The sequence below is a fragment of the Rhipicephalus microplus genome, chromosome X (assembly GCF_043290135.1).
Source record: "Rhipicephalus microplus isolate Deutch F79 chromosome X, USDA_Rmic, whole genome shotgun sequence".
Lineage (NCBI taxonomy): Eukaryota > Metazoa > Arthropoda > Arachnida > Ixodida > Ixodidae > Rhipicephalus > Rhipicephalus microplus.
This window is the reverse complement of record NC_134710.1, coordinates 137,672,627-137,692,200: the sequence shown is the minus strand read 5'-3', so window position 1 is coordinate 137,692,200 and position 19,574 is coordinate 137,672,627. Positions and strand designations below refer to the sequence as shown.

Below are 19,574 nucleotides of genomic sequence, written 5' to 3'. Positions count from 1 at the left end.
AGTTAAGCATGTTGTGGAACAGAACCTAAATAATCGCAGCTGCGGCTGACGCGAAATTCTAAACAAACTGCATGCATGAGCATTGATCGAAGGTGTGCTTGTCAAAAGTTAAATATATATGACAAAATGGGTGTTGGACCTCTTGGATGTGGCTCTTGACAAGCATGCCATTTAGAATCAACACCTCGTGCACATCAAAGTGATATTTTCATGTGCTTTTTCAAGTGTGAATCCACATAAAGATAGTTGCATATACAGCACTTTGCCAGATTGAAAGTTTAAAACAACTAAGGCGAATATCTTTAATTTCGATCTTGGAAGTTAAGTATGTTGTGGAACAGAACATAAATAATCGCAGCTGCGGCTGATGCGAAATTGTAAACAAACTGCATGCATGAGCATTGATCGAAGGTCATGGGCTCCTGCTTTCCATGCTAGTTTTCGTGGTTCAACGCTGTGCTGGTTCTGGGTTTTTGTACTGACCAATTCACCGAGTCGCAAAGAAAGGACTGACACCTTCCACTAAATAGTGAGTGATCATTTACACCAAACTCTTGCTATGCCAACTACTGTGCGACCTCAAGCGGGTGATGGCTAGTTGCACATATTTTTTGTCATACAAAAAAAAAGGCAGCTTCACCGCGATGTTGGTAAGAGCGATGGCAAAGATATACCACTCCTTCCTTCTCGCATTGCATTTTATTCACACAATGCTGCTTACTGAACTTACTTACGTGTAACGGTGGTTTAGTATCGTCCTACTGTTCCGTCTTACCTAAAGAATAACGATGGTTTCACTTAAATTCCTGTTTTTAGAGGTGCAGCTGGTGTAACATATGCAGCATCTTTACAGCTAATTCTATTTAACAGCCAATTACTCGCACAATAAAACTCAGTCATGAAGTGATTTTGCTATTACTTTCGCCTACTTCCGCACTGGAATGTACAATTAACAGCACATACTATTGGGCGCACTCAATGTTTAGAATGTGTCATTATTTAAAGTATTGCAAACAGGAGTTTCGCCTCGTTCAGCCGTTTAGTTTTGCCTATAACTGCTCCCAAGCTCAAGCATCGCATCTTTGACAATGAGCTCTAAATTTCAGAGGCAAGAGGCACAAGAAACTGCAGTGGCTAGGCTTACCTGTTCATTTCTTACCCAGCGTCCCATATATTAAAAAAATTATTTTCCTTATGCTGTGTGGAAAGTATACATCTGATAAATACTTTCAGTGGCAATATAGTTCTGTGCACCAAAACGGATGCAAGAAACACAAAAAAGCAGTGCGTACACACAAAACATTATTTCATTTCACACCTGTGATCTCATTTTGATGCACAACTCTTTAGTTATTTAAGATGTTCATGAACACGTTCCAAGTGAACTCGTTCTTTGGTGGCAATGGCCGACAACCCTAAGGTGATCCTTGCGTTCAGTGGCAAGAGAAAGTCAGGGGAAGGACTACGTAATGGAGATGCTGTGGAAAAGGTGAGTCCACAGTACTGCAGACACTGCAGGAATCTCAAGGTGATGGAAGAAGTACACAATATGTTTAGTATTTACTAATAATGTATACCTTATACTGCCAAAGCACTGTCATCAGGCACTTGCACTGAAGTTCCAGCTAAAGTCAACTGTACCTGATACAAATCTCACATTGTTGATATTGTGGAGAGGATCTGAATAATCTAGACTGTTGGAGAAGTAGAGCTGCGAGGTTTAATAAGAGGTTGTACTTGTAAACACACAAAATTCCTTTTGCCTTAAATCACAATATCTATGGTTTGCAAAATAATTATCCTAAATGCTATGCATTTAATATATAAGGGGTATAAATTTGCAGGTCTCATGTTGGTTTACAAGTGAACGGTCTTTTTAAAGCAAACCAGGATATACATCTCGCATAGCACAACCTTGCACAAGAGGTAAAATGTTTAATGTGAAAATAAGATATGCCAAATTTATGTTAAATGGATTGTATGTTGAAATTTGATATCCATTTCGGGAAAATTTCAAACTTTTTAATAAAACTGCCCTTTGCAAGCTACTTCCATCATCACAACACAAAATTGAGCAAGTTAGCAATGTAGAAAATACTCCTGGAAGCATGAAGACGTGGTGTTATTTTCCTTTTTTTTTGCATGTGAACAGCATAGGTTTCGAAAATCTATAATATGCTAAGGTACCTAAGACTAGAATTTCACAACTGAAAGAGTACCATTGACTAGGCACGACTAGCTTGTGGCGACACTGGTCACACTCTGTGATATACAGTTCCTTATTGGTTTCAGTAATCATACACTTAATTTCTTATACTTAAGTCAAAATGTCACAGAGCTACCTCTTAATATAAATACTTTAATTAGTGTGAGGTCACCGGGTCAGACTGGTGCCAAGGAACATATACAATGGAATGCAACATAAAAATGCAAAGCACAACATTCGATGCCTACGAAAGCAATGTCCTCAAGTATATTTGATTGAAGTACTGCAGAAAAATCTTCTTCAAGGCCTTTTTCTTCACAGGTGGGGCATGTCAAGCTCTACTGGCAATGCAACGTACTACCCAATGCTATGCGGTGCCCGTCAAGGTTTACTCTAGGGGCTTTTGAATGCTTGTCCTGGAATAATCGTAAGCAGGAAATTAGTACATAAAAAAAAAATCAAGCAGCATTCTTTAAAAGCAATATAACTCACTTGGAGAAGTAGTAACTTCTGACTTCTTGACAGGTCATGTCAATGACATCTTGCACAGTGCACTAATACACACAAAAAAAAAAAAAAAAAAAAACAGAAAAGGGGGGGGGGGGGAAGATGCCTTCAGAAACTGATAACGGCAACAAATCGAAGCATGCAATTTCAGCGCTGTAAAGGCAAATGTCACTAGATGTAATTTATTACATGAGGCAAATTTCTTGATGACTGTTCTTTGTAAATTGTGTTTACTCTTTTCTACTAGCTAATTATAGTTATTGCTAGTCCTGGTGTAAGATGCAATGCCCCGCCGCAGTGGTCTAGTGGCTAAGGTACTCGGCTGCTGACCAGCAGGTCGCAGGATCAAATGCCGGCTGCATCGGCTTCGTTTTCTATAGAGGTGAAAATGCTGTAGGCTCAGGTGCTCAGATTTGGATGCAGGTTAAAGAACCCCAGGTGGTCTAAATCTCCGGAGCCCTCCTCTATGGCACCTCTCATAATTGTATGGTGGTTTTGGGACATTAAACAGCACATATCAATCAATCGAACACAAAATGCATCCTGCAGTTTATTTTGCAGAATTTCAAATTATTCAAAAATAAAGACTGACCTCCTGTGAAGCTGCTTACTTTACTGCGATGAGCACATATATTCAAAACAAGCCACTATGACCAGCAATCAGGCAAAAGTTTCTATTTGAAACTAAGGCTAACCAGTTCAAGTGCTTTCAGAGCTAAACAATGACACACTGTGACATTTCTTCCATTCTCCATGCACTTGACTGCTATATACAACGAAAGCCCAGGTCTTCATCAAATTATGAACACAGGCCTAGTATTGCATGCAATGGTGGAGACAGCACATTTTAGTCTGTGGTATCCAAATTGAGGCTTTCGTGATGTCATAATACACTGGTTTGCTCTGTTCCCGTGATTGGTATCAGATGCTGTGGGCAAGTGCAAAAGCCAGAAGAAATGTCCACAGCACTCGTTAAGTATTATTACTTTATCTATTAGCATCATCGGTATACTTCTGGATGGGATCAGCAAATCTTATTGCAATGTGTTATATGTCACAATGATGGTAATGACGAGAGGTCTGCATTTCATAGTCAAGCTCTGTATTAAATTGAAATGTGCATAACGCAAGTGGTATTGAAAATATTTGTTAATACTCCATTGACGTAGAACGAGGGAGGGGTTGTACTGGTAACAATGACACTTCCTTGCACTGTGGACGTTTCAACTCCTCCTTTTACTGTGCCAAAAACCACCACCCAAAACATGTTAATCAGTCTTTATAATAAGCAACATTATCTAGTTCTCAAAAAAGGAACATATTATGCAAGGGCATTGAATTTTGACAATGATGCACAAATATATTAGAATACAAAGGGGCAAGAGCAAGAACAGCGCCCATCCTTGTTCTTGCGCTGTGTATGTGTGTTTGTAAAGTGCCATGTATTCTAATGAATTGTATTGTATTGTAATGAATTGTAAGGAATTGTCTTATGGCCTTTTTGTCCCTTGGCTTCGGAAAGTTTTCCACAGCTGTAATCTTTTCGAGATCTGGGCAAACACCTTTAGCACTAAAAGTGTGCCCGAGGAACCAAAGCTCATAAAATCCGAACTCGCATTTATGCGGTTTGATAGTCAGTGCTGCCACGCGAATGACATCTAGTACTATGCTTAGATGGTGCATATGCTGCTCAAAGGTAGAAGAAAAAATTACATCATCGAGATAGGCGAGGCACAATTGCCATTAAGGTCCGCAGTGGACAGTGTGCATCATCCTTTGGAAGGTTGGGGGGGCAGAACACAAGCCAAAATGCGGTCGAAGAAAATGTTAAACCGGTGCATCAGCGCCCATACTGAATAGCTCTAAAAGAACGGAAACCCATAAGGAAAGAAGTACAAGAAATTCTCAAAGACATGTAATGCAGCCATAACATAGTCCCTGGGCATCACCGGAGATATTGGTAAAAAAAGTCACAGCTTTGCCGCAAAGACGAAGCAATGAACGCGATAGTAACAAATAGCTCTAAAAGAATGGGGACCCATAAGGAAAGAAGTACAAGAAATTCTCAAAGACATGTAATGCAGCCATAACATAGTCCCTGGGCATCACCGGAGATATTGGTAAAAAAAAGTCACAGCCTTGCCGCAAAGGCGAAGCAATGAACGCGATAGTAACAAATTAGAAGATGACGTGCAGAATGGCAAGAAGATTGAAACGTGCCTCGCATTTCTTATGCACAAATGACGCACGAAACGTACTCACAGGTGTAGATGAACGCGAATAAGTGTCTCAGTTGTTACTTTGCTGTGTCTCAAAAGCGCGCCCTTTTCGCAAACAGAGGCTGTGCAACAATTGCAGTGACCTTTGTGCGTCCGGTAACTACAACAGAGTCATTCCTGCAAAACCCAAACGCTAGCCAAGACATACGATCCTCCCCACTGCAAGATAAGGCCGCGCAATCAAGCGTACACCCCCTTATTCTCTACGCGGGCTAAAGTACGCGTGAGAAATGAGAGCTGCCGCGCGCTCACTGCGCCATCTTGCTGGTAATGCTGAAAACGCAATAGTCCCCCCCCCCCCCCTCCCCCGAGGCGCCTGCCAACAGCGGTAAGTGGTAGATATAAATAGCTTGCCGTTTGACCGCTGAAGGAGGTACCTTTCGGTGGCTCAGTGGTTAACGTGGAGGTCCCACGTTCGATTCCGTGCGCCAGAGTCTTTTTTCTGCATTTTCTTTCTTTCTTGCATTTTTATATATACATACATACATACACACACATATATATATATATATATATATTTATACGTATACATATACGATGCATGATATCGACGCCAACGCTGGCGGCGAAATCCAGCAGAGAATGTCCATATAATTGCTATCACAATGAAAGGAGGCCAATACCCTCAGGTTTTGTGTTGACTACAAAAAGCTGATCCTCTTCACGAAGCGGAATGTTTATCCACTACTATGAATTTATGATACCCTGGACAAGCTATGAAATGCTCATTTCTTTTAATCATTGGATTTAAAAAGCGGATATTGGCAAATCGAAGTGAATGAATGAGATCGCGAGAAGATGGCGTTTGTGACACCCAATGGTCTATACGAGTTCAAAGTACTCCATTTTGGCTTGTGTTCTGCTCCAACAACCTTCCAAAGGATGATGCACACTGTCCTCTGCGCACTTAAATGGCCATTGTGCCTCGTCTATCTCGATGATGTAGTAGTTTTTTGTTTTACCTTTGAGCAGCATATCCACCGTCTAAGGATAGCACTAGATGTCATTTGCGTGGCAGCACTGACTACTGTAGAAATGCCACTTCGGATTTTATGAGCATCGGTTCCTCGGGCACACTGTTAGTGCTGAAAGTGTCCGTCGAGATCCCGAAAAGATTACAGCTGTCGAAAACTTTCCAAAGCAACAAGACAAAAAGGCCACAAGACGATTCCTGGGACTCCGTGATTACTATAAACGCTTCGTTGAAAACTTCCCAAGCTAGCTGAACAATTGACACAGCTTACAAAAAAAGGTGTGCCATTCATCTGGCAGGAAAAACAAGAAAATACTTTCTCTTAGTTGCGATACCGTTCGCACTCTCCTCCTACTCTGGCTCACTTTGATGAAGATGCCGAAATGGACATCCATACCAACTCCACTAACGTTGGCCTTGGCACCATCTTCATTCAATGGCAGAGTGAACAGGAAAAAGTTATTGCATGCGCAAGGCGCACCCTATCTCATGCTGGGTCCAATTACTTAACTACAGAGAAGGAATGCCTGGAAATTATATGGGGCATCAGTAAGCTCGGTCCATATCTATATGGCAAACCGTTTAGGATGATCAGGGACCATCACTCATTGTGTTGGCTGGCAAATCTAAAGGACCCTTCAGGAAGACTTGCTAGATGGAGCCTGCGTCACCAAATATATGACATTACAGTTGTGTACAAATCCAGCCTCAAGTACAATGATGCAGATTGTCTGTCACGTGGACCAGTTAAGCATTCATCTTCTAAACATGAAGAAGATTTATCATTTCTTGGAGCTCTCAACGTGTCCGAGATGGCCCATCATCAGCGAATGGATCCGGAGCTGCTCCCCCTTATCTAATACTTGGAGGGTCAACAACCAAAGGTACTGCTAGTTTTCGTCCATGGACTACGTTTCTATGCTCTGCGGAATGACATCTCTTCTACAAGCGAAACTTCGAACACAGTGGCGAGACACTTCTGCGTCTCATACCATTGTCACTGCGAGCGGAAATATTAGAAGCCTATCATGATGATTCTTCAGCTGGGAATTCGGGTGTTAGCTGAATTTTAGCCAGAATCCACCACAGGTATTATTTGCCATAGTTAATGTACAGCAGCACTATGTCAAGTTGTTCCGAGTATGCCAGAGGCGCAAAGTATCACCATTAAAACCAGCAGGACCGCCCTCGTCCCACTACCCCTATCTAATTCACTATACTATGGCTCTTTCCCTCACCACATGCTGCACCCACTGCCAATGTTGATTAATAGGACGTCCGCACAACCATTATAAAGGTTCACCAAACCTCTTGCCCCACATATTCCCTTTTTGATTAGCAGTCCAATGTTTCGATCCACTAGTTCCTCATAATCACCAAATCTGCCACTTTTCACAAGCACTGTCACACTTGAACTGAGCGGCATGGTCTTGCCTTCATCCACAATATGGAGGGGTGAAATGGCTGGTTGCTTCATTTGAGACATTGCGACAGCGTTTTCTGTAGAAAAGGAGACTTTAAAATCTTGCAAGTCAATGATTGCGCTATTAGCCTGCAGAAAGCCCATGCCTACAATCTCCTCACGGGAACACTCGTAAAAAACAGTGATGCTTCCGACGTACACGAATCCTCTAATCCTTATTCTTGCTGTGCACAGTCCCACAGGGTTGACTAAGTGCCCTCCGGCAGTGCGTATTTGAGGTGCGGTCCACTGAGTCAGTACCTTTTTCAACTTCTTTGCGAGGACGCTACTGACCACGGGGAGGTCCGCCTCAGTGTCTATTAGTGCAATAGCTTCCAGGTCATCGACGACAACCAACAGTTCGGAGGTAACGTCACCATTACTGCACTTATACAGTCGAATCTCGATAATTTGAACTAGAAGGGGCCCGAAAATTTGTTCGAATTAAAAAAAAGTTCGAATTATTGAAAGCTAAATAAACGGAGGGCTCTCCATGCAGTGGCGCATGTCCATTGAGCTAACACACGAAGGGGATGTTTAAGAAGATTTACATTTATTCACAAATTACAGGACATCCGTTATTGATTGAAGTAATTGGTGATGCGCGTCTGCACAGGTTTGCCTTGAGCAAGTCAATCAATTCCGCACGCAGCTTGCAAAGCATTTCTACTTCGGCTTCAGCATTCTCCTGGCAAGAGAAGTTGCGAGCGGAAATGTCCAGCGCCGACACTTTCTAAAGACAACGGCAACAACGACTGCGTGGTCTCTCCGCTATGCAGCCGCAGCATGGCCAGCACGTGACGAGAAAAGAGGAGCGTCTCCACGCGGAGAGAAGCAGATCGGCTTTTGAGAGAAAACCAACACTCCACAGCAGCTTTCTTTTTTTTTTTTTTTTGCTCACTTCGCGCGCCTCGTTAAAGGAAGAAGGGTTATGTGGCAGGGATGGGAAAGAAAGGGGAAGCGTGGCACGGGTGAGTGAGGCGCAGTGCCGCGCTCCCGCAAGGGGCAAAGGCTGCAAAAGATAGTGCCTTTTTCCTTTCCTTCAACCACACATTCATTCAACCCAGAGACAGCTTTTTTTCTCCTCTCTCTCTTCGCGCACAGCGTTGGAAGGAGAAGGGTCTTTACATGGCAGGGACAGAAAAGGGAGAAGCGTGACACGGGCGCATCACAGACCGGCATTTGAGAAAGGGCAAACATACTACCGCAGCCTTTTCTTTCCTTTTTATTGCTCTCGCGTGCAGCGTTCAGGTGCCGGAAGTACTGCCGCGGGATCGGGCGGGGTGGTGAGAGCATTTTGGGATCGCGGTTTGTTTGAATTAACCGTCGCAAGTGCTTGCACGTTCGAGTTACCGGGGATTTTCACCCACTGGAATACACATAGCTTTGACGGGACCTCATCGTGAGTTCGAATCAACCGGAAGTTCAAATTAAGTGTGTTCGAATTAATGAAATACGACGTATGTCATTGCATAACTGCAGTAGTACGGTTGGATCTGTGATGGAGGGCCTTTTGTTTCCTGAATATCAGCGGCCTTGCCTCCACAGGTCACTGGCTCTAGTTTTCCCGCCACGAGCTAGATGATTGAGGTCTTGGGAAAATGGATGATGGTCTAGGACTCGACGACCGGTAGCGCATTGGAACTGTCAATCGCGATTCCAGTTGCTGAGTGTGCTGAAGTATATGGCGCAAAAACAAAAAGTCGTGGATCTCATAAGAGTGCTCACCGTTCCGCGGGCAAGGTGCATTGACTGTGAAGCCACGCAGTCCCACTCGATGATAATGACACGTTCGATAAAGGTGACCTGCCTCTCCGTAGTGGTAGCATAGGGGCCATCGGTCTGCAGTGCACCACACATCGCTCTTAAGGGGTCTTCTTTCCAGTATGGGCGGTGGCCTTCCCGCAAGAAAATATTGCGGACATAACAGTAGCTTGCGCAAAGTTTGTGCGTCCAAGGTCCTGCTGCACTACTTGCGCATACGACAACTGAGCTTGAGGTTCTGGTTGTGCTCAGTGCAGCACCTGAGGCTGTGGTTGAAGAAAAGCTCGCTGTACTTCTTAACGCACAACATCCACGAGTGAGGATATCGCTGGAGGGCCTTGGATGAGTTGCATTTTCTGTAGCTCCTTTCTTACGACAGCTCTCACCACTTCCCGCAGAACATCAATGTTGTTGGTGAGGATTGCCGAGACCACGCTAGCTAGACAGACGTTTACGTCCCTGTTCTGTCGTGCATGCTGCTGCAGTGTCCTCTTCATTGTAGTTGCCTTTGATCTAAACTCTGCCACGGTCGGCAGAGGATTACACACCGGGCCTGCAAACATCTCCTCCTTCACTCTGCGCATCAGGTGCCGCAACTTCTTCTCCTTAGCCATGTTTGGGTCGGCTCGGCGGAAGAGCCACGAGATGTTTTCTATGTACATAGCCACAATTTCATTGTTCCTTTGGTTTCGCCCCTGAAGAGTGGCCTCCGCCTTCTCTCTGCGGTCCGTGTTCGGGTAGGTAATGAGTAGCTCCCTTTCAAAGTCGTTCCATGTCAGCAATAACGTTTTGTGGTTTTCAAACCACGTACGCACAGAAATTTGCAGCGCCACGTAGAGATAATGAGGTTTTTTGGCTTTCTCCCAAACGTTCAAACTGGCGACACGCTCAAAGTGAGCAAGCCAGTCCTCGGCATCTTCGTAAATGTCGTCATAGAAGACCTCTGGTCATCATCATCATCAGCCTGATTACGTCCACTGCAGGACCAAGGCCTCTCCCATGTCCCGTCAGTCAACTCAGTCCTGTGCTTGCTGCTGCTAATTTATACCCGCAAACTTCGTACTCTCATCTGCCCACCTATCCTTCTGTCTTCCCATAACCCGCTTGCCTTCTTTGGGAATCCAGTTAGTTACCCTTAATGACCAGCAGTTATCCTCTCTACGCACTACATGCCTGGCCCATGTCCATTTCCTCTTTTTGATTTCAGCTATGATATCCTTAACCCTGATTTGTTCCCTGATCGACTCTATTCTCTTCTTGTCTCTTAAGGTTGCACCTACCATTTTCCTTTCTATTGCTCGCCGCGTCGTCCTCAATTTAAGCTGAACCCTCTTTGTAAGTCTCCAGGTTTCTGCTCCATAGCTAAGTACCAGCAAGATGCAGCTGTTATATACCTTCCTCTTGAGGGATAGTGGTAATCTACATGTCATGATTTAAGAGTGCTTGCCAAATGTGCTACACCCCATTCTTATTCTTCGAGTTATTTCAATGTTGTGGTTCAGCTCCACAGTTTTGACCTGTCCTAAGTAGACTTAGTCTTTTACAACTTCAAGTGTACCTATCTCGAAGCGCTGCTCTCTTCTGAGTTTGTTGTACATTACTTTCGTTTTCTGCAGATTAATTTGAATGCCTACCTTTCTGCTCTCCTTGTCCAACTCCGTAATCATGAGTTGCAATTTGTCCCCTGAGTTACTCAGCAATGCAATGTCATCGGCGAAGTGCAGGTTACTAAGGAGCTCTCCATTAACTCTTATCCCTAAATGTTCTCATTCTAGGTCTCTGAAGACCTCCTGTAACCATGTAGTGAATAGCATTGGGGAATTGTATCCCTCTGGCTTAGACCCTTCTTGATTGGTATTCTGTTGCTTTCTTTATGAAGCACTATTGTAGCAGTTGATCGCCTGTATATTTCTTCCAGGATGTTTATATATGCTTCGTCGACGCCTTGATTCTGCAGTATCTGCATGACTGCCGACATTTCTATTGAATAAAATGCATTCTCGTAATCTATGAAGGCTATGTATAGTGGTTGGCTATATTCTGAGCTTTTCTCTATTACCTGATTTTTATTAGTATGAATGTGGTCGATTGTCGAGTAGCCTGTTCGAAATCCTGCTTGCTTCTTTGCTTGATTGAATTCTAATGCTGTCTTAATTCTGTTAGCAATTATTTTTGTAAATAGCTTGTATACATGGAGAGCAAGCTGATTGGCCAGTAATTCTTCAAGTCCTTGTCATCTCCTTTTTTATGTATTAAGATGATGTTAGCATTCTTCCAAGATTCTGGCACTCTTCCCATTAGGAGAAACCTCGTAAACAGGGTGGCTAGTTTTTGTAACGCAATATGTCCTCTATCTTTCAGCAGATCTGATGTTACCTGATCCTCTGGTATCCGGGGCCAATGCATGACAATATGGCATGGAGACGGTGTCACTTGAGTGGCCATCATGGTGGTATTTGCAGTCTTTGCTACACTTGATGAATCGAAGAGGGGAACAAACTCGGGCTCCTCACCTCTCAGACGGCGACTCATACGTTGGTGGACAGGCATCACTTCTACTGGCTCCAACCTTGGGGGCTCTGGACTTAGCTCCCTGGCCTGTGGTGGGCTTGAAAACATACCCAGCACTTTCACTAGATGTTACCAGGAAATAGAACACCTCTTCGTAAAGCTATTTATTCAGAGCGAACTTGTGCCCGTAAACTTAAAGGGGCCCTGAAACACTTTTTCAAGTAACCGTGGAATGAATTCCCTGGAAGAGCTCACTGCCTCACGAACTCAATGCCGCAAAAATTTTAAAAATCCGTCCAGTGCGAGTGGAGTTAAAGGTTTGTCGCATACTGCGATTGCATTCTCTCTCCTCTCGTCCCGTTGAAAGCGCTGGAAGCTAAGCAGAAAGAGATGGCAGGGCCACAGAAAAATGTCACGCGCGCTTTGCGATCTTGAGCACTTTTTATCTTTTTTTTTCTTCGAATGCGCAACTTTTTCAGTGTGATCGCGCGCGCACGCATGGACAAGTAACGACCTCCCGCGGCGATGTCTGTAAATGAGCGAGCGCGCCTTGTTCAAATCAGCCAATGGCTGATAGATGAGTCGCTGACGTGTGATTTTTGGGCATATAACGTGATTTGTCGAGAGAAGAGAAAGCAATCTTTAGCTGACTTTCATAATTTATTGTGAATTCCAAGTCGCGTGCGGTGCTATAATATTTGGCTCGCGTGTTATCAAGAGCCTCTACTACCGATAGGCAGCATTTTCTGACAATGCTCAAAAAGTATTGCAGGGCCCCTTCAAGAAAGCAGCCTTACGCACAAAATGTTCCTCGCTAGTCACCACAAACTTCTTCGATCTCTTCTCTCATGCAGCCGGGAACTGGTCACACCATGAGCCATTAGTCTTCCTCTTTTAGCACATGGTGTGGTGGTACGCGCAATTCAACGATGCATTGCGCGCTTTTCTTTTTATTTGTTTGGCGGCAATTATGAAGGCAGTAAGCAGGGTGCGCCGTCGGAGGATGATGAGCAACTTGTGGCAACATGTGGGATATCTGGTCAACAAAGAACGGATCCCAACATAAAACGTAACAATCATTCATTAATGTGATAGCGGCAGCGGGGCAAGCATGCTGCCGCTGTGCTCGAAAGATTAGAGAAACAATCATAAAACCTAGCTTGACAGCTTGGGTTGAATAGCCAGAAGTGGTGACGTAAGCGTCTGGTGATGCGGTGGTGCTGTCTTTTATCAGAAGCGTGTTGCAGCAAGTGACCATGTCATGCCAGGCTATCCAGTCCAAAGATGAGACGGAGGCTGCGCAGGTTTGTGCGCAGTGGTCACCACATCACCCCCTCGCGGAGTGCAGAGCCTTCAGTGTCTGTAGAAATCTGGGAGGTGTACCAGACGTCCAGAGTGTGTTGTGAAAGGAGCGGGCTGCGACGTCAGTGGCTGCGACGTCAGTGCGCAAGGATGCCAGTCGGAGGAGTGACGCTGCCTGGTTTGTTCACCGTGATGTACGCTGGCTTCAGTCAATCAAAACGTAGACGTCGTTCCTGTTCAGGTGCAAGGTGAAGTTCTTGTTGCGATAGACGGCTAGGTAGGGTCCACAGTGGGGTGGCTGAAAAGGCCGGCGGATGATGTTGTCGCGGAGGAAAGCGTGCACCCATGATGCCAGCTCCTAGAACACAAAAGGTGTAGCTAGCTACCAGAACACAAAAGGTGTAGGCTTGCTGTGGTGGGTTCCAGGTGAAAGGTGTAAGGCAGCGCTGGTGTGTCGGAGCCGGGCGACGAAGTTGGAGGTGTCTAACATCATAGTGCTGGATGGCAGAGCTGCGAGAAATTCACCTGGCAGACAGCGTGGTTCTCCGCAGATGAGCTCTGCTGGTGTAGCGTGGCTGTCCAGCTTGAAGGTGGCACGAAGACTGAGGATGACAGCTGGGATGACCTCGAGCCAGGTTGAGTCTTGGTTGCACATAATGGGGGCTTTGAACTGTCAGTGGAAATGCTCGATCATTTCGTTGGCACAGGGGTGGGGGGCTGGTGGTCCTGAAGCGTTCAAACCCAATGGTCATTCCCAGAAGCCTAAACAGGTGAGACTCAAACTGTCGCGCATAGTCAGTGGTTACGTGGCGGGGGCGCCGAAACGGGCAATCTAGCCGGTGAAGAAGGCCGAGGCGACGTCTTCTGCAGTGATTCCCTCAAGGGGCCGTGCCTCGGGCCATCGAGTGTAGCGGTTGATCGGCCGTGCCTTGGGTCATCGAGTGTACCGATCGATGGCGGTGAGGCAGTAGCAGTAATGCTCCATATTGTCACGGGGGTGAGAGAATAAATGAAATAAATGTTGCATATCTGTACACACGCGCTTGTGCGATACACTGTCTTGCGGCCCATATTGCAACACCCTCGCCCACGATGTGAATAAAAGCGCTTGGCGCGCGGTGGGCCGGGGGCATTTTCCTTCGACACTCTTGGTTATCGCTATGTTGCTGGCATGTGAATAAAGCATGTTTGTGTACTGGCGGCGTTTTCATATCCGGAAGCCCTGGAACACGACATGGTTCTTGGCGACGGGGATCTTGGGACCCTGGTGGAGTGCCACAAGAAAAGTCAGCGAAACGATGTCGGCACACATGGGGCAAGTAGAACCATTCGATGACTCTTCAGCAGATTGGGCTAGTTATGAAGGACGCCTCCAAGCATTTTTGCGTGCTAACAAAGTCTCGGAGGATCAGAAGGCTGATACCTTGATAAGCCTAGTAGGACCGAAGACGTACGCATTGTTGAAGTCATTAACGTCTCCTGAGACTCCCACAAAGAAGTCTTTTGAAGAACTTCTAAGCTTACTGCGAAACCACTTTCTTCCTAAACTGTCCATTATCGGCGAAAGGGCCACATTTCATCGCCGCTCACAACTGCCTCAAGAGACTATTACTCAGTACGCCGCAGAGCTGCGTAGACTCGCGCAAACTTGTGAGTTCGGTACTTTTCTTGATCAAGCGTTAAGGGACAGATTTGTTTGTGGCTTGCTCCGGGCTGATATACAACGAAGTTTATTTGCAGAATACAATCAGTTAAAGTTTCAGACAGTGGTTGATCGTGCGATAGCCATTGAAGCTGCGATTCAAAGCGCATCTGCTACGCGCTCAACAGCACAGCAAGAATTTCAAGTGCACAAAGTTAAAAGCACTGGGGAAGCTTCTACCTCATGTTATCGCTGCGGATCGGTGAAACACACCGCCAGCTCTTGTACGTATGCGAATGCCAAATGTTTTTATTGCAACAAAAAGGGCCACATCAAGAATGCTTGCCGGAGCAAACATCTAAAAGAATCGAAAAGTAAAAATAAATGGCATGTTAGTACCTTGAAACTGCCACGAAACAATTTGAAGAGTGTAAAACCTGCTGCAGAGGCAAGACAAAAACCAATCATGGTCGAGGTCGCTATTGACGGCGTACCAGTGAACATGGAACTCGATACAGGGGCTGCTGTATCCGTGATGTCTGTCTCACAGTTCCGTTCTCTTTTTCCCAGAGCTCATTTGCGCAGGACAAGTCTCACCTTGAGAACCTACACAAATGAACCTGTGAAGCCCTGCGGAGTAGCATTTGTTGCAGTCCAGTACAACGCGCCGCACCAACAGTTGCCTTTGTACGTGCTCCGCCAGGACGGCCAGCCGCTGTTGGGGCGCAGTTGGCTACAACACTTCAAGCTGGACTGGACGCAAATACAAGGTCTTCACCACATGCAGGTGGGAAACACAAATGGCTTTGACAGATCGCCTAAACTAGAGTCCTTGCTAAACCGCTATCAAAACCTGTTCAAGGACGAACTCGGCACAGTAAAGGGAGAAAAGGCTACCCTTTTCTTAAGGGGTGACGCGAAGCCAAGATTTTTCAAAGACAGAAGCGTGCCTTTCGCGCTAAGAGCTACTGTCGAGCAGGAATTGTCGAAGCTCCAAGAGCTAGGGATAATTACACCCGTAACCACAAGCCCGTACGCAACGCCTGTCGTGCCAGTTGTTAAACGCGATGGTTCAGTCAGACTGTGCGTTGATTACAAAGTCACGCTAAACCCGATACTGGACATCGAAAGGTATCCGCTACCGAAAGCGGACGTGCTATTTGCCGCGCTGGCAGGCGGACAACATTTTTCAAAGATTGACCTAAGCAGAGCATATCAGCAGGTCGAAATGGACGACGAATCCAAACAATACCTTACGCTGAACACGCACAAGGGTCTGTTTCTGGTCAACCGCCTACCGTTTGGCATTTCATCAGCTCCCGCAATATTTCAGCGTATTATGGATAACGCGCTGAAAGGACTAAACGGCGTAACTTGTTATCTCGAATTCCAAACATTCTAAACAAACATCCAACTATATTACATTTACTGGAAGACGGAATTTCAGCTACATCATTTAAAAAAATAACGAAAGAGTTCCTAGTGGATGAAAGCGATGCTTTTCTTGATTGTTGAAATTTGTAGTTAATGATGTTTTTGTATTCGTTGCACCTTGTTCATTATTGTTCCTTGCCTGTTGTTTATTATACTCTAATTCGTCTTGTAGAGCAACTTGATTTCCTGGTCAAGATGTTGCTTGTTAATTTATTTGATAGAGGGCATGCATTTGTTTGTGTTTGCCACCACTCGATTGAGGACTGTTTGTATTTCTGTTCTTTTGTTCACACTTCTGGCGATTCCTGTTTGATTATGGTGCCCGTGTAAGATAACACGTGATCTTATAATTTTCTGAGTGCTGTGCTTGTGGTGTGTTTCTGCTTTGCTGCCAGGGTGGCACGACCTAGTCAGGCTTTTACTTAGCCTTTAGTCGTGTCCCCCAAGGCAATCTTGTTCAATTTTGTCTTGAATAAAAGCAAACCAAAGCAAACATACTGATAACGGGCCACACAGAAGCAGAACACTTGCTCAACCTGGAAGCTGTGCTGAAGAGGCTATCAGAACGCGGATTTCGCGTCAAACCTTCGAAATGCGATTTTTTTCGCAATGAACTGCAGTACTTGGGTCACGTCATCACAAAAGACGGTGTTCGCCCGACAAATAAAAAGTTGGTCGCAATTGCAAATGCACCAGCTCCTACAGACAAACCGCAGCTGCAGTCAGTGTTAGGACTCATAAATTACTATGGAAAGTTTGTTCCGAATCTGTCATCCATACTCTTTCCTTTGAACAAGCTCTTGAGTAAGGACGAACCTTGGCAGTGGAACGCCGCTTGTCAAAGTGCGTTTGCGCAAGTAAAAAAACTGCTGTCATCAAAGCCAATTCTGATTCACTATGATCCCAGTTTGCCATTGCAGTTGTCATGCGATGCTTCTTCCTACGGAATAGGCGCAGTTTTGTCACACGTTTTTCAAGGCCAAATTCATCCAATAGCCTGTGCTTCAAGAACGTTAACAAAAGCAGAACAAGGTTACAGTCAATTGGAGAAAGAAGCATTAGCACTTGTTTTTGGAGTCAAGAAGTTTCATTACTACGTTTACGCACGGAAGTTTGTGTTGCTCACAGATCACAAGCCACTTGAGACGATCTTTGGCCCGAAAACAGGCATTCCTGCTATCGCAGCTGCCAGACTGCAACGCTGGGCAGTCACGCTTTCTGCATATTCTTTTTCGTTGCAGTATCGCCTTTCAGTGCAGAACGTGAACGCTGATTGCTTATCGCGCCTTCCAATCTAGCAACCGGGAACAGACGGGGCAAAAGAAAATTTTCTGGTTTTGCGTTTGGACAGCATGCCCGTCTGCAGTAAACAGATCGCAGAGGAAACTGCATGGGATCCAGTGTTCCGTCAAGTAGTGCAGTACATCTTGTCAGGCTGGCCTGCCAACGTATCTGCGAACCTGAAACCTTTTTTCTGCAGGAAACTAGAGCTTTTTTTATATCAAGGTTGTGTCATGCTGGGAATGCGTGTGGTGGTACCAGAAAAATTCCGTAAATTTGTCCTAGATGAATTACATGAGGGGCACCCGGGAGTGGTGCGCACAAAAGAGCTTGCAAGAAGCTATGTGTGGTGGCCAAATATCGATCATGACATAGAGATATGTGTCGGCTCTTGTCACATGTGCGCAGAGACGCGCAGTTTTCCAGTGAAAGCGCCGCTCCATCCATGGTCCTGCCCGATACGTCCTTGGCAACACCTACACATGGACTTTGCAGGTCCATTAAAAGGTATATCATACTTAGTAGTAGTTGACGCCCATTCCAAGTGGCCAGAAGTATGTTCCATGATCACCACTACTTCAGAGGCAACCATTGCTTGCATTCATGAACTTTTCTGCAGATTTGGATTTCCAGAAACACTTGTGTCTGACAACGGAAGCCAGTTCATTTCTGCAAAGTTCCAAGCCTACCTCAAGCACAGGGGCATCTGGCACGTAAGAACCGCACTGTATCACCCAAGTAGCAACGGACTGGCTGAACGTTTTGTTCAGACTTTGAAGTCAGCGCTCCGCAAGACCAGTCCGAGGAGCGCCAGTGAGGAGTTAGCTGACTTCCTTCTGGCGTATCGTAATACGCCTCATGCTACGACAGGGGAGGCCCCTTCCACTTTGCTCCTGGGGAGACGCCTGCGGACCGGACTAGACCTGTTACGACCAGCGGTCGATAACAGAGTGCGCCAGCACCAGTTCGACGAGACAAGGCGTCACCCATGTCGCAACAATGTCATCACTGTTGGTGATGCCGTTCGTGTGCGCAATGTCCGATCGGGACCAAAGTGGCTGTGTGCAACAGTTCTTGCCCGTACGGGACCAGTGTCATATCGGTTAAGTGTAGTGACTCCTCGTGGTGTGTTCTAGTGGGTGCGTCACCGAAATCACATCCGCAACGATAACACCGGCATCACCACGGAGTTCGAACTACCCTTCAGTGAAAGGCAGCAAGAAGTTGCTACACAGGTCCCAACCTGCGACTCATCACATGACGTCGACAGCTCGCTCACCGCACAAAGGAACCGGCGGACACTGCAAACGCTCCTAGCGAACGTCGCTACCCGCAGAGACAGCGTCGCCCACCTGATCGCTTTGTGCCGTAAACTTCTTGGACAATGCTTGGGGATCCAAATAAGTGTGGGGGGATGTCGCATATCTGTACACGCGCGCTTGTGCGATACACTGTCACGCGGCCCATATCGCAACACCCTCGCCCACGATGTGAATAAAAGCGCTTGGCGCGCGGTGGGCCGGGGGCATTTTCCTTCGGCACTCTTGGTTATCGCTATCTTGCTGGCATGCGAATAAAGCATGTTTGGGTACTGGCGGCATCTTCATACCCGGAAGCCCTGGAACACGACAATAAATATATTTACAAAATATACAGAGATAGTCAGAGGCAGCTGCAGCCAAGATGGAAGAACAGCAGCAACAACAAAACGAGCACGGTCGCTTTCATCGTCTTCGTCGTCTATGATGCTCTTTCGTTGCCGATGTCGTGTAACATATAACCCCCCGCTGCTGGCAGCGCCGTCTTGGCGCCTAAAAGAGAGTAGGATCATATGCGGATATGTACGGTTTGAGGCGGGTCACGTGGACGACGTCAGTAGCGCGTGCGGACGACGATGACTGACTGTCCAATGGAGCAATCTCGTATGTGACATCGGTAAGCCGGCGTAAAACCTTGTAAGGCCCCGAGTAGCGAGACAGGAGCTTCGAAGAGAGGCCAACGTGGGGGCATGGTGTCCAGAGGAGGACCAATGAACCTGGAGAGTAGGAAACTACTCTCTGATGGCTATCGTAGTAGGCCTTCTGAGAGAGCTGCGAGCCAAGAAGATGTTCCCGTGCGATTTGGCGGGCCACTTGAGCCCGAGCAGTGGCATCCCGGGCGTACTCTGTAACCGTTTGCGTAGTTGATGGGAGAAGAGTCTCCCATCTGTTACA

General features: G+C 46.0%; 1 protein-coding gene across 1 annotated transcript in view; it reads right to left on the bottom strand.

Annotated features, from left to right (window-relative positions):
- Positions 1-1,289: 1,289 nt before the first annotated feature.
- The window catches only part of LOC119176530 (uncharacterized), a 196,611-nt gene continuing 178,326 nt past the window's right edge, over positions 1,290-19,574 (bottom strand). Inside the window, exons 15-16 of the mRNA XM_075877830.1 lie at positions 2,699-2,760; positions 1,290-2,622 (exon numbers count right to left, since the gene is read on the bottom strand). The gene's annotated coding sequence lies outside the window, so the exon portion shown is untranslated. The remainder of the gene's footprint in view (positions 2,623-2,698; positions 2,761-19,574) is intronic.